Genomic DNA, 15,402 nt, shown 5'->3' with positions numbered 1-15,402 from the left:
CTAGCGTGACCTGTACTAGACTTCTGACCTACAGAACTATAATAACCTGTTGTTTTAAGCCACTAAGTTTGTTCTACTTTGTTACAGCAGCAATACTAAACTGATACACAAAGGATCCCTGTACTTCATCAAAATATCAATGTTGTCCATGACACACAAAGAACCCAGCTGTAGTTTAATTCAGCATCACAGTCCCAACATGTTTTAAAACGTGTTTCAGGTAAAGATCTTCTTCCTTAAGGTACTTTACTGCTTCAGGCCTCTGTGGTTTGCCTCTTTCCCTAAAAATCCTTAAATGTTTGGCACCCATAAACATGAACTTGAGTTTTCAGCATTCAATTCACTCATTCATCCAACACTATTTGAGTGTCTGCTGGGTGCCAGTCATGGGGCTAAGCTCTGCAGGTACAAGGATGAATAGGACTCTGACCACATTCTCAGTATAAGGGGGAAATAAATGTGATGGAAATAAATGTTATAGAATTAAATAATTGATGATCATTAAGACACCCCAAATTTTGGCACTGAAAACGATGATTCCATCTATGTTAATAAAGGCATAAAACAATTGTAATAAATTTCTACCTTATCTCTTCTAATTTGGTTCCTAAATTTTCTAACTCTATGTCCATGGCTGATTATGACAACTCAATTTTTTTCCTGAAAACTATGATGCATATATAAACTTAGGCACATAACTCAAGAGTAGCTTTTAAGGAATTGATTGCCATAAGCAATCAATTGAATGTAAACATGTCATTGAAGAATGCATATGGGTGGAAATGTTGTACTAGCAAAATCTGATGAGGAAAATGATGTATTAGAAATACAGAAGAGTGATGGCTTGTTCTGAGTATGCCTCTTAGGTTGAAATAAATTATCTTCTGTTATAATCTCAATATCCTTCAGTGAGAGTAACTCTGAAAATGTATGTTGGTGCCAAAGCAACATCACTCTGTATTCTTTATGATAATATGTTTTTAAAGTAATAATCAGAAGACCATGAAACTCTTTAAACACCTGTTAGAATTAGGGAGTCGTAGAAATCTAAATTAGGCTGTTGGAATATTGCAGTATTCCTACCGGATAATAGAAAGTCCATAGGCAATTATATGAAGAGACAATTCTTGAAAAACAGAGTCGATTTTTTTCTTGGAATACACTTTCTAATTAGTTTTACTTTAGCACCTTCCTTTTTTATAGTTTGCCAAAATGTACTATCTTTTATTTACAGCTTTTGGTCCCAGGATTATTCAGCCTAGCTCATAAAAGATAACAATATTGCATTTCTAAGTACTTGCTCCTAGAATTGGCCAGTTTAGTCGAGGAAAGCTGGAATGCCATTAAAACAACACCCTGTCATCTTTCAATCGGTCCTTAGCTGAAGTTAAAATCCCACTCATTCTATATGATCCAGGTAAAGATCTTCTTCCTTAAGGCACTTTACTGCTTCAGGCCTCTGTGGTTTGCTTCTTTCCCTAAAAATCCTTAAATGTTTGGCACCCATAAACATTGAGTTTTCAGCATTCAGTTCACTCATTCATCCAACACTATTTGATTGTCTGCTGGGTGCCAGTCATGGGGCTAAGCTCTGCAGGTACAAGGATGAATAGGACTCTGACCACATTCTCAGTATAAGAGGGAAATAAACGTGAAAAATGATAGTTATAGTACACTCTGATAAGCACTGTCATAAAACTTGGAAGATTATCACACATTGACAATTATAAAATTATGGAGATGTGTTCTCTTTTGTTGTTTTTTAAGTCCCTAAAATGTTTTATGCTTTGTCTCCCTGTATTACCATGCTGATCTGTTCATAATGCCTGTTCTTAATTAAGTCTTCTTGATAAAATGTTTTTCTCTTACTGTGCTCTTCTCTTATTTTTTCCCCATTCTTTCCATTTCTTACTGTGAACAGTGAGAAGGCATTTCTTCTCAGCCCAGTGCTACTACTTTGAGTTAGTAGAGGGTAGTGGTTAAAAATTCAGGCTCAGGGTAGAGATTACCTGCATTTGAATCTAGGTCCAGCCACTGGATAGCCTTTTAACATAGGCAAGTTATGCAAACCCACAGTGCCCAAATTTCCTCATCTGCAGAATGATGAGGAATAGCACCTATTCCACAGTGTTCTTGTTAGGATGAAATGAGATACTGTGTGTAAAGTGCTTGGCATATAATAAGCACTATGCAAATAGTGGCATTATTATTTGACAGCAGAACAGAGGCCAGCCATTTCTTCAGTTTATAATTTAGGGCCAAATAGAAATGCTATTAATAAGAAATTTATTGTTTTTATTTTGTATTGCACATGACAATGGGAAGCCTCTGTAGCATAGAGTGCGTAGCCCCTCAATAAGAACCAAAATGGAGGGTACGGATGAGGCTCAGATCATTACCACCTGGAGAATAGAGACAGTGCCTGAGTCGCCAGGAAATCTGTCCCCTGCTCATCCCAGAATCCCCGAGCTTTGACTTTTTAAGAGAACATATGACAGATAATGCCATCTGAGAAGGTAAGCAGCAGATCTTCTAAGTGGTAGAATTGAGATTTGAATCTTTGGCTTTCTGACTTTAAAACATGGCTTTTTTTTTTTTTCCCCTCTATAAATTAAGTGTGTTCCCAATGGGACAAGGATCCAATGAATGAGTACGTAGGAAAGGGACTTGTACAAGAGATACTGTGATAAAGTGGTCTTAGCAAGAATTGGGAGCAGACATGGGAGTGTGGGATGTCATCTGCTGTCTAGGGCAATGACGATGTAGAACAGGGACGATATTTCTTAGTGGTGCTGCCATATGCTTAGATACACCCTAAGCTTTGTTGGTATGAAGTAGTCTGTAAGATGATTGGTTGTTGGTGAAACCACAATCAGTATTTGCCTTTAAATTATACCATGCTGATATTCAATATTTGCTCTGCTGGCGTGTCATATAGATTTGCTTTCTCCTCTCAATGTTGTGGCACTACATTGCCTTAAATTCTAACACATTATTAGTGTTTTAAAAGAGCATGTCATTTTATATTCATATTAATGAAATTCTGATGTTGTTAAGGTTCACACAAGAGTGTCAAGACAGGGCAGAATTCATACAATGCGCTTCCTGCTTCCTACAATGCTCTTGGCCAAAGGGCTGTCTCCACTGGCAGGACCTTGTTACAACAACCCCACCTTCCTGCATTCCCACAGCCTGGACCCTGAGGGCTGCGTGGAGCCAGGCATGGGTTTGGGGAAGAAGCCAGACAGGATTCTTAGCAGGAATATCAATTGTGTGAGGAGTCATAAAAACTAGAAAAGGAATGTGTTGTTCAGTAGTTAAAGATGTGCTGGGGCCTTGGTTTAACTATTTTAAACTCTTGGAAGGATTTGGAAAATGAATTGAGAGCTGGTTTGTTATTTTTGCCCTCATGGGCCTTTCTTTGTGTGTCTTTTTAACAAGCACAACAGCTTTAGAAATCCTTTCTCTAGTGATGTTTACTTCTTTTCTACTTGGGAAACATTCTAAGGCTCACAGTGGTACTTGTGGCACCCCAGCACATCTCCCCACCTCTTATCCCCCATCTCTCCCAATCTAAAAAGAGAAAATGAAAAGCTACTGACCATACCTGAAGCTTTGTCAAAACTCTTTGGCACAATTCAGTGCCTGCAAATGTTACAGGAGTGTGTGCAGATAGATGCAAAAGGGCGTTAATCAAATCAAGAGAATGCTATTCAACCGAGACTCATTTCCAGCTCTCTGTTGTGTAGTTGCCTTGAGAATAATTATGTGCAAGCACTGCTTGGATTTTATGGTGACCTGGCTAGGGGAAGAAGATTCTTGGAATAAACAGCAGCTAAGCAGCAACAGTGCTTGCCGTCTGTTTAAATAATGCTCTGTAAAATCTTCAGGTAGCCTGTCTAAACCCTGGGATTTTATTTTCTTCAGGGCTACTAACCACCTCTGTGCTACCAAACTGTACAGGAGAAGCCTTCGCATTTTATCTTTTAAAAACCTGCTTCTCACCCCTCCGTAAATACAACTACCATCACGGTTTTTCATGATTATCTCTGACTCTTTTAACATTTGCATGTGATTAGTTTTCTTTCATTATTAACTAGCCTTGAATGAATCTATAGTCTTTTATATTTTATAGATATTATATAAAATACATCATATTTGTTTCATAAAGATCTTGTTTTTCAACACTAATGACTGTAGATGCCTAGTTTTTGCAGCATGCTAAATCTTAATCTCAATTTTGTATCTGATTAAAATCATCTCCTTAAAAAATCAATAAAAGAGAGAAAGAACACTTTTTTTTTCCAGGTGCTCCCAGGTTGATCTTGTATAGTAGGAAGGTACAGTGTTTACATATATTTGTCCAATCTAGAAAAATTTATTACACATTCCGATTCTGAGTGAAAATACAGAATTACTATCTTTAACTTTCAGGAAGCAAGGACTATAGTAGCATTTTTTTTTTTTTTTTGCTAATGGAAAATCTCCATTATTCCATAATTTTTGGAGCCTATTGCCAAATTTGGTGGAGCATGAATAGAGCTCTGCTTTTATCTTTATGGTGCTTGAATCTTTGCCCTCTTTCTTGGCTTTGGAGAAGTGTACAGTTGTTTTTTCCTTCTTCTTTTCTCAGTCCTTCTCTGAAATTCTTGGATGGCTTGTCTGCCTCTGTTCACTGTTTTATGGCTTTAGAGATCAATTTTATATCTCTTGCCCTGACATCTCTCATGAGCTCCAAGTCTACATTTTCACATACCTGGTTTAATTTCCACTTTAGACTTGGCCTGTCTAACATCGACTGAGCTCACATCTTCCTCACTCCATCTTTTAGCACATTTGTGCCAAAGTTGTTTGCTGCCTCCGTTAGTCAGGCTCCAGAGGGCTTTACTAAGATTTCTATCGTTTATCTTGATTGTGCCTGATTTAAAAAATCATTTAAATAATAAACTAATCTTACTTTTAATTCTAAATCTTCCTGGGTGGGTTTGAATTCAAAGGTTTATTTTGTTTATTCAAAATCCACCGTCTAAAAATTTTCGCTTGTGTTGAAGTTTTATGAAAAACTACAAAGTATGAAAAAACTTAAAAATACATACTTTCTACATGCTTAAAAGAGTCTTAGAAGTCATTTGGTAAATTACTGATTACATAGATGAAGAATTCATTGTAGACTGTAGTGAGTTGGGTTTCTAGGCCCTTGGTGAAGCTTTGCTTCTAGTAAATATAAAGAGAAAAGTATGGTTGTTAATGAATTACAAATTCCACATCTCTGTGTACATTCATGTTTATTTCTTCATTCATAACATTTTGAATCTTCAGACCTATAAGAGGAGCATCTTTTGGGAATTATATGCTTTATATTTGCAAAAGTCCATTTCTAAAAGTCTGACCTTAGTTTAATATAACTTGAGTATATTGCTTTCATTCAGAGAACATGTGTCTTTGGGCCTCATCACATGTTTCTTGTGTAGAGTCACTGCCTCAGACCTGTCACACGGCCAGTCTCAAATCATTAGCCAAGTCCAAGTTTTGCAATAACCAACTCATTAATAGTGACACAATAATGGGAATTTAGCAGCAACATAAATTATTTTAGATTTATCAAATCACATGTTATGAACACATTAAAAAAAGAAATGCTGTTCCACTTTTAGAATGACCTTATTATGTGATGAAAAAGGACCTGAAGAGAATGTGGGCGCTGCTAACTTCTAGAAGTAAGGAAAGTACACTTAGGTATGGGCATAATTTTTGGTGAGCTGAAATTCCTGTCCACAAACTAATAAAATTTGATTCATTTCTCTAAATGATCATCTCTAAATAGATCTATACAATACTAAGTACGTACTGGCTTATATGGCTGTAGTTACTCATAGTTATTTGAAATGAGCCTGTGGTGATGGTTTGAGGCTAATATAATTATTTTCTTCCACTGTGGGCAAGGTATAAATCCTCCAGGACTTCTGAAATGCCCTTTTATACCCCTTTCAGGAAGGTAAAATGATTGCTTTATCAAATCCATGTCTGTAGGAATTATATTTCTATGTATGCTATTTGATCTTATTAGATCAAATAGCACTTTCTATGGATCAACTTGTCTCAGTCTTCATTTATCTTAAGAGGAAGGAGTTATAAAGACTACGGTGGGGAAATTTCACTTGGTTTGCAAACTATTGGTAAAGGATAAATGTTAAAAGAGGATATAATCATGACTTATACAAATACGAAATAGATACATGTCAAAAATTTTATTTCACTCACTAATTAGTGAAGGAACTGGAAAAGTTGTTAAAACTGGTTGCTACAAAGGAGAATTTAAACAGCCAACTATACACAAGCTCTTCAGAAAGGCTGATTTAAATTTGCTTAATAGATGCAAAACTAGCTTCTTCAACAGTGGGAAAGGGAAGTCAATTGAATTTCCACTGGACAGAGTTTATTTGCATGCCTCTAACCAAGAATTATTTGCATTGCTATCAGTTTTCTGCAGGTTAATGTCTACCTTTACAGAATTATAAAATAGCTGAAGACAATGAAAAGCACAAACTTCACAAAATTAGATAACCTTGGGTGTGTTCTAAACAATGCATTGTTTTGCATTAATGACACCCTTAGTAACTTTTGGTCTACTTCATTAGCTTTCCCAGTTTTTCCCTACAGAGTGCCCTCTTCTTTTGGCTTTAATTTTTTCAATGGTTTTGGGGAAGGTAACACCCAATTTGTGTTTCAGAATTATTTTTATTATCTCTGCTTAAGCCTTTTGTTCCCTTTTCTTCAAGTCCAGCTTAGGCAACTCAGTCATCAACGTGTCCTCGAGAAGGGCATATCCCCAGATTGGAAAATAATCCTGTAGGGCATCTGAACATAACCACATTTGGCTTACTTGGTGAAGCAGTTGTCTGAATAGAATAAAACTGGCTTGGAACGAGGCAAGCGTTAGACATTTTAAAATGCATTTTAAGAAAAATTAATTTTGGGTCTTTTTGCTTACCGTATTTATTTGCTATGTTTTTTTTGTTTTTTGAGACAGGGTCTTGCTCTGTCACTCAGACTGGAGTGCAGTGGCACAATCACGGCTTACTGCAGCCTCTACCTCCCGGGCTCAAGCAATCCTCCCACTTCAGTTTCTTGAGTAGCTGGGACTACAAGTGTGTGCCACCATGCCAAGCTAATTTTTAATTTTTTTGCAAAGATAGGGGTCTCACTATGTTGCCCAAGCTGGACTTGAACACCTAGGCTCAAGCAATCTTCCCACCTTGACCTCCCAAAATGTTGGGATTATAGGCATGAACCACCATAGCCACCATGCACTGCTATGCATTTTAGAGTAGTTAATACAATTGTGACAAATTACAGTGGGAGGTAAATCAATTAATATTGTAAAACATTAGCAAAAATTTAAGGTCATATGGTCCAAGCATCTTAACAGTTCTATTGTTACTTCACTAATGAATTAATTCATTTACTCACTAAATCAGAAGCTCGGTAAAGGCAATAACTTCATCTGTTTTGTTCTCTATTGCCTCCCCAAAGCCTTGCACAGAGTTGGGGGCATAGTATATTTGTGATATATACTTACCCAGTGAAATTTTAAGAGTAATTTATTAACCACCTACTCTTTGTCTGACACTATGATAGGTGCTGGGGATTAAAAATAAATATATAATATGCATTATGATTAATATTTTAGAAAAGTTCATCATCTTTTATTGGATCTTTTCCCGAAAGGAATTTGTCCTTGATGAGAGAATTTTAGGCATTATGGCAGACTAACTGGAGAACAGTCTGAGTTTTCCCCAAATCACACCATATAGGCAAGTTTCTTTTGAATGTGTGCTTAATATTATCTCTAGTGGGATCTCCTCAAGCAGTATGCTTGGTGTCACCCACATAGGGACATTGGAGGTTGCTGAGATATAGACCACTGGCTTCAATAGCTGCAGTTCTTCAAGTTCTCCTAGCAACCCTTCGCCATGTTTCTGAGTCTGATCAGAGATTCTTCCTCTTATAGCAGCCTAAGAAGAATAGTCACCACTACCAATTAGTATGTGCCAGAATCTAGGCTAAGTACTTTGTAACTTTTATCTTATTTAATCCTTATACCTACCCTATGGAATAGGTGAGAAGTTAAGGATTATGATTTCAATAATGCAGCTAGTGAGTGGCAGGGTTAGGACAGGATTTGAGGTCTGCCTGAAGTCAAAGACCATACACTTTGAACTGTGTAGCCTCAATATCTAGAACTGATGTGATGAGAATATGGCTGAGTCTATGTTGAGTGTTTTTGGGTCTGCATGAGTGGAAGTGAGAGAAGCAGGAATTTTTTTCCTTCCTTCATGATGCAATAAAGAAAAAATGTGCATTATCCATTTTTGCTCTGCTGTAGACTTCTCTCTGTCTAGGCTCCTGTACAATGAAAAATTGCATAGTGACTCTGACAATTGAATCAATACTTCTATTAGCTGCAACATGCAATTTGAAGGTTCAGAAGGTGATTGAATTATGTTTTGTGGAATTATTATCCTCCATTGGTAGAGCATGTGCTGCCATAGCGGGACTGAGTTTTTCAAATGTGTCTAGACCCCAGAGAGGTCAGCCTTTCATACAATGGCATTTTGACCCTCTCTTCCACCCTCAGCCTGAAGAGTTCTGAAACAGGTGCTGTTTGCCCATAAATCATCCTTCAAATCTTTGTATTTACAGGACAGCTTGGCATTTTTCTTCTCTCCATCTTTCAAAATTTCTAATACCCTTAATGTTTGATTTTTTCCCTCAGAATTTTCTTCTCCTAAAATGTCTACATTTTGGCTTCCTTTAGTTTCGTTTCCAATTTTGAACTCAGTGTGCTCCTCTGAAATCATTTCCCTCCTTCTAATTAACCTGACTCCATTACACACACATTCCCTATTCTTAGCTTCATTGTATCATCTACATAAATTACTAAAGTTATTTCAGCTTTATCTCAGACCTCCTTTAACACCTACTCTTCAGAATTCTTGGTTTCTTGCCATTATCCCTGATTAGCCTTAAATCTCTCTCCTTTTCTTTTCTTTTCTTTTCTTTTCTCTTCTCTCTTCCCTCTTTTTCTTTTTCTTCTTTCTCTTTCTTTTTCTTTTTCTTTTTGACGGAGTCTCTCTCTGTCACCCAGGCTGGAATGCAGTGGCACGATCTTGGCTCACTGCAACCTCTGCCTCCTGGGTTCAAGCAATTCTCCTTGCCTCAGCCTCCCTAGTAGCTGGGATTACAGGCACATGCCACCATCCCAGGCTAATTTTTGTATTTTTTTAGTAGAGAGGGGTTTCACCATGTTGGCCAGGCTGGTCTCGAATTCCTGACCTTGTGATTCACCTGCCTCAGCCTCCCAAAGTTCTGGGATTACAGGCGTGAGCCACCGCGCCCTCAAATTCTTTTGATTGTCTCTTTCTAATGTCCTACTAATGTGAACTGAGGGTTAAAAAAAAAAAAAGAATGTGTGGAAAGCTAGAATAAATTCTATAAACATTTATATAGTCATTTAGTTTTTAAAAACAGACTCTACCCAACTTTGTTGGTCTAAGTTCTAAAAGGTCCCTTTGGGGTAAAAAATAACTACATAGCATATTATAGCAAAATAACTGTTTTAAGAGTTTAATTTTCAATTTTTATTTGATCTGTGACTATTTCAGTGCAATAGTTTATGTATGCTCCTTTAGTTTTAACTTTTTATTGTAGAAAATTTTAAAAATATACAAAAATGGGATAGTATTAACTGCCATGTAGCTGTCACTTAGTTTTAACTATTTATAACTCATGACCAATCTCATTCTATTTACTTCCTCCTTCCCCTTGAAGTGTTTGGAAACAAATTCCAAACATCATATCATTTTATATAAGTATTTCAGTATGTATTGCTAAGGGAAAAGCAGCACTTTGGGAAAAATCATAACTACAACTAAACATTTTCTTAAAGATCATCAGGTAATAGCCAATGTTCTAATGTCCTTGTCTCATTTATTTTACAGTTTGTTTGTTTCAATCAAAATCAAGTTCATGAATTGGATTGGTTGCTATATTTTGTGTCTTTTTAATATGTAGACTCTCATCTCTTTATTGCCATCAGTTTATTTATTGCAAATAAATTATTTGCAATAAATAAATTGCAAAGTCAAATTATTTGCTTTATGGTGTTGCCAACAGTTTGGATTTTGTTGATTGTATTCCTGTGGTGTGTTAAATGTATTGCTTTATCATTTATATTTTCTCTAAATTGGTGATCTGATTCAGATCACCGTAACTAGATTCAGGTTTGACTTCTTGGGAAGGTTACTTCATAGGCAGTATTGTGTACTTTCGTCAGGAGGTAGCACAATGCCTGGTTGTCTCTCTTTTTATGATGTTAGTGACCATTGATTTTCACATCCTAGATTCACAGAGCAACCAAATAAAGATGATTGAGTGAATGGCTAAAGAAATAAATATGTTCAAATCTGTACTCATCTCATGTCTTTCCTGATGTAAGTATAGAAATTAAGATTATTTAAAGATCATAATAAATTTTACCTCCTACAAATAAATATCATTTTATTCCATAAAGTTTCCAAGGACCTAGAGAATTTAGGATCGTTATCTTGTCCAAGGAGACCTTGGAATATTTGTTTGGAGTCACTGTGGAAGGTATATGCACATACTTTAGAAAGCTGAGGAGCAAGCTGGCATTCTCTAGAAAAGATTAAAGAACATGGCTAGATATATACTTTTTTAGGTGAGGGAGGGAAGTGGTCTGGGCATGATTATAATTGGTGAGAATGAGTGGGGGAGGTGGGAGAGTTTGTCATTTTATTTTGTACTTGTCTATTGTTTGAACTTTCCCCATGATTATCTAGATGGGATCATGTTCATTTGGATTTTCTTCCTTGTATTTATATAGTTAAAAACATAGTAAATGCTAAAATGAATGAATGAGTAATTAAATTAAATTAAGAAGCTTTTTAAGACACTTGTCTGGATAGAGATGCTTCCCATTCTTGTTTATTTTTTTTTTTTTGAGACGGAGTCTTGCTCTGTTGCCCAGGCTGAAGTGCAGTGGCGCCATCTTGGCTCACTGCAAGCTCCACCTCCCAGGTTCACGCCATTCTTCTGCCTCAGCCTCCCAGGTAGCTGGGACTACAGGTGCCCGCCACCATGCCAGGCTAATTTTTTGTATTTTTAGTAGAGACGGAGTTTCACCATGTTAGCCAGGATGGTCTCGATCTCCTGACCTCGTGATCCGCCCACCTCGGCCTCCCAAAGTGCTGGGATTACAGGCGTGAGCCACCACGCCCGGCTGATGTTTCCATTCTTAAGGCACTTAGTTGGTTGGAGAGAAAAAACAAAACTAGGACATAGCATTTATGTTTATCAGCACACTTGCTGCATGTATACTAAGCACTGGGGGGTTACAAGAGAAAAGATCATATTTCTTTTTAAGATTTCCCATAGGGCTTTCATCAACTCTACCGTGTAGGAGAAGCGATCTATCATCAGGCCTCTGCCCATGCCCCCGAGCACATCATCTGTAGGCCGTCAAAGCCCCAAGGTCTCAACTGGCTTCCTGTAAGCCTCTGTATCAGCTGCCTTGCACCCTAACCTAACTTGAAGGCATCCTGCCCCAGGCTGCTTCTCTCCCACTGCAATTCTCATCTGCACTGCTCTCTTTGCTTTGTACAACTCCAGACTCCCTGGAACCTCTGAACATTGCATTTTACCTCTTGTTTTAATTAAACCATTTCCCCCAGTGGCATGGCTCTCCTTTTTGGTCTCCTTAAGGGACAGGTTGATTTTACTTCTTTGGCCAAATTCCCCTTAAGAAGCTTGAGGCGCCTTCAAACTATAAACTTATACATGATAATTTTTCTTCTCTCTTAGTAAAAAGATAATTTTATAATGGCTCTGTTAACTAGGGTTTTTAATAAGTTACACCAATATCTGTGTGTACCCTTTTCCTGGAAGATATATTTTACTTACAGAAAAGAATGAAATATGTTTTTTCAAATTTTTTGTAAGAATTTTCCAGCCCCAAGTCATTCTGGTTGGAGGTTTAATGTGGGACCTGACCGGTGAGCCCACTTCAAATAAAGTAGGGAGCTATGACTTCCCTCACTGCACACAAGAACTTATGTCCCAGGAGAAGAAAGGGACAAGGACTGGTACAGCTCTTAAAGCTAGTGGAACCCATCCTCAGTACCACTGTCCACAGGGCACTGGGTTGGGAAAAAAGTCTAGATCTGCTCAGACGGCTGAAAAGAAAAAAGAGAAAAAGAAACCTAACAAGCCAAGTGCTAAAATCGATGTGCCCATTGTGAGAAAACAATAAAAGGTGCATCCCTTGTGAATGTATTTAGTTTCCAATAACAGAAAGTCCACCTAAAAGACTGACATAGGTAGGCATTTATTCTGCTCATAAAGCAAAACATCCAGAGGTGAGATTTTTCTGGTATCAGTTCAGTTGCTCAAGTTATCAACAGAGATCAGATTGCTTTCTCCTCTTTTGTTCTGCTGCCTTACTTTGTTGATCGTATATATATATATATATATATATACACACACACGCACACACATATGTTTGCTGCATCTTTATCACAAGATGTGCCAGATATTTTGTCCACCTTGACAGAAGAAAGAGGAAGCACATCCAATCATTCTCAACCTCTGTCTTCAGGAAGACAAAAGTCACCAACTTCCTCAAGCAAATATTTGTTTATGCCTCATTGGCTCATGCTGCATTCTCTCGGCACCCTCAAATGTAAGAGAAGCTAGGAGGCCAGGGATCAGTCATTGTCTCACCTGAGACTGGATGTGTAGCACATTAGGCAGCGATCTGTTAGTAAGGAACAAGCTGTGAAGCAAGGGTGGCAGGTGGAATTACAGGTAGGCAACCATGAAGGACAGCAGAATCACTTTGTTTGACTGATCCCTAGGCCTTTTGGAATCCTAGAGTGTCTGTCCTCACTACTTGTTTTAAAAAATCTCAAATGAAGCTCAGACTGGAATATGAAGTCACTGATTTTCACACGTGCCTAAGATTATTTGACACTGAGGATTTTGGGGATATGTGAAAAGCAAATCCTAGGTCCAAATAAACTCCCTTGTGTTGAGCTGGGAGGTGCCTTTTCCTGGAAACTGGGGAGAAAGATGATGTAATGAGTTAGAGTTTACTTTTTTCTCTTTTTGGCACTGTCTATCCCAAATGCCTGTCTCTTCTTTTCATGGGAGTATGGTAGGAAAAGTAACTCACTCATTTCTTATCAATTATAACTATAAACTTTGTTTTTATATATGTGAGTTAATTTTTCTATTTTTGTCTGTGATTCTGAAGAAAAACTGTGATCTTGGAATCCTTTTCTTTATGCAAACATAAAAGAGGCTAATTTAGCTACAGTTGTGTTTATAGAGATCAAGGGTAAAAATGGTTTTGTGGAAAAGATGACTCATAACTTAATTGATAACATAAAGCACCTAAGTTTAAAACATAAAGTTATGTTTTAAAGATTCTAATTGGAAGACAAATGGGTGCTAGCTAGTCCAGGAAAGGATGAAGAAGCTCATGTGAAATATTAGGTGATTGTAATCTTTATTATTTCCAAGATGCATTTCCACTGAATGGGCTAAAAAATCCTATTATGAGTTCCATCCTCTGTATCAGAACATTTTGAAAGAAACCTGCCAAGATGAGGGAAAATTCCCTTTTATTTGCCAGGATCTAATTAATGAATTGGGGGTTTTGGAAAGCAGCGAGACATGCATTCAGAGCTCTAAGAGATAGAAATTAGCTAAAAGATTTGTGTTCCATCCAAATTCTTCCATAAGTTTGGAGCTAATATGATACAGTCTTCCAAAATCTAGATCATCGACAGCTAGGATGTCCAATCACAGCTGTTTTTATTTGAAATATTGAAATGTGTAGGAGTTTTTTTTATGAAATATTTGAAGCAGTAAGCATACATATATTTTCTTGACTTAAATAGTAAAAAAATTTTCAGAACATTATATAAGTTCATTTCTATTCCTTGTTTTGAGTCAAATAAGTTATGTCTTGGGATAAAACAGGGCCTTGGTTGGGAACTAGGCTTGCTTGTTTTTCTTTTTTTTTTTTTTGAGATAGAGTCTCCTTCTGTTGCCCAGGCTGGAGTACAGTGGCACCATCTTGGCTCACTGCAACCTCTGCTCCTGGGTTCAAGCAATTCTCCTGCCTCAGCCTCCCTTAGTAGCTGGGACTACAGGTGCCCACCACCATGCCCAGCTAATTTTTTTTTGGATTTTTAGTAGAGACGAGGTTTCATCATGTTGGCCAAGCTGGTCTCGAACTCTTGACCTCAGGTGATCCTCCTGCCTTGGCCTCCCAAAGTGCTGGGATTACAGGCGTGAGCCACCATGCCTGGCCAGGCTTGCTCATCTTTATTGCACATTTCTCTGTACATCCGTATGCCTCCACCCAAGTGAAAAACCCATGCCCTTGAGATACTTGTGAGTCTGGCATACTCTACATCTCTGTATTGTTGTCATCCTTGAACACTCAGATGCCATTTGTTGAAGTCTTCAGCAGTAAGCTCACAGATGTCACGTCCATGTCCTGTCCTGTCATCATCCTGGCTCCAGCTCTCTGGCCATTCAGTCCTAGAATATCAATGACTTTGACCTACCTCTTCCTCATGTCTGTCAGTGTTCAGTCCATGTTCAGTCCACATATGCTTTACAATAGTTTTAGATTTTTGGGTTCCCCTCACTCTGAAATCCTCTCTTCTTGGCACCTGTGGCACTTTCTAGCTTTTTCCCTGTTCTCTGGATGGGTCTTCTTAGTCTTTTTTTAAACCTCCTAATTCTCCATGCCTCCCTTGAATCTTGTTCCTCAGGCTTCAATCTGTGTATTTTCCTTAGGCCAGCTCATCCTTCGCATGGCTTCAATTAGCACCTAAAACAAAATCTACAGCTGCAGTTCAGTACTCATCCTTGAATTCTAGGTCCCTATCAAACTTCATCCTGGGTCTCTTAATTTGGAAGTCTAATCTCAAACTCCTCATGTACCTCCTGCACTCATTGCCTTTGCCTTCCACACCGCCATTTCCCCATTGCCCATTCTACAGCTCTGGCTCCTGTTTTCCATGTCTCAGTGTTGGCATCTGGTTGCCCAAGCTATAAATCTAAATGTTTTCTTTCACCCTTTCCTTTCCTCCTCATTTCCTCTATATAAAATCAATCCAGTCCTATTAATTCTCCTTTCTAAATATATCCATAACAGCTCTCAAATGTGCTTATTACTTTCTGTTTTTCTTGCTATTACCCATTTACATGTGACTACTGCAATAGGTCTTGCTGCTTTCATCCTCCCTTTTTCTGCTCCAAAAAGTAATTATAACAATTAGTTTACTGCCTTTTGATAGTGCCCCA

The 15,402-nt window shown here is 37.8% G+C and overlaps 1 long non-coding RNA gene across 1 annotated transcript in view; it reads left to right on the top strand.

Annotated features, from left to right (window-relative positions):
• Positions 1 to 1,325: 1,325 nt before the first annotated feature.
• LOC100583215 overlaps positions 1,326 to 15,402 on the top strand; it is a 35,409-nt gene continuing 21,332 nt past the window's right edge. Inside the window, exons 1-2 of the long non-coding RNA XR_121060.3 lie at positions 1,326 to 1,417; positions 2,326 to 2,516. This is a non-coding gene — a long non-coding RNA (uncharacterized LOC100583215). The remainder of the gene's footprint in view (positions 1,418 to 2,325; positions 2,517 to 15,402) is intronic.

Source organism: Nomascus leucogenys, chromosome 11 (assembly GCF_006542625.1).
Source record: "Nomascus leucogenys isolate Asia chromosome 11, Asia_NLE_v1, whole genome shotgun sequence".
NCBI lineage: Eukaryota > Metazoa > Chordata > Mammalia > Primates > Hylobatidae > Nomascus > Nomascus leucogenys.
This window is presented reverse-complemented; position numbering and strand designations above follow the sequence as displayed.